Below are 504 nucleotides of genomic sequence, written 5' to 3'. Positions count from 1 at the left end.
GTATATGTGAACAGACACATACATAAATAGAAAGAGAGAAAGAGAGCCATGAATGCGCTGTTAAAACAAAGGGCTTGAGCATTTTCCTAAGCTGTGTAAAGAGGAAATGACGAGAAAGAAAAAAAAAAGAAAAAAGATCGATAAATTTACAGATCAGACTGAAAGGGAAAGAAACAAACGAGCCGATAAAGCGAGAAAACAGAAATAAAGATGACGGAAAAAATAACAAGAAATGCAATAAAAAAAGAAAAGAAAAACAGTTGACCAATAAAGAAACGGTTCGTTGATAAAAAAAAAAAAAAGACAGGAAACGCCACAATCTTCATATTTTCCTTCGTCTCCTTTTAAAGAAGCACAGGATTTGCTATCACGTGCATTGGTCAATTACTCCGATAAGGCTGACTAACCACAGCTGCTTCACGCGTTCCTGACACTTATAATACACAGGTAACCGAAGGGAAGTCGGAAAACTTGATTTTCTATTTCCTAAGTGAGGCCTGGACG

The 504-nt window shown here is 36.5% G+C and overlaps 1 protein-coding gene across 1 annotated transcript in view; it reads right to left on the bottom strand.

The window, feature by feature from the left end:
- The window catches only part of LOC119592870 (vascular endothelial growth factor A-like), an 11895-nt gene that overhangs the window by 7172 nt on the left and 4219 nt on the right, over positions 1 to 504 (bottom strand). The gene's annotated exons all lie outside the window — the stretch shown is intronic.

The sequence above is a fragment of the Penaeus monodon genome, chromosome 31, assembly GCF_015228065.2.
Source record: "Penaeus monodon isolate SGIC_2016 chromosome 31, NSTDA_Pmon_1, whole genome shotgun sequence".
Lineage (NCBI taxonomy): Eukaryota > Metazoa > Arthropoda > Malacostraca > Decapoda > Penaeidae > Penaeus > Penaeus monodon.
The sequence above is the reverse complement of the archived record's forward strand: the minus strand, read 5'-3'. Positions and strand labels throughout refer to the sequence as shown.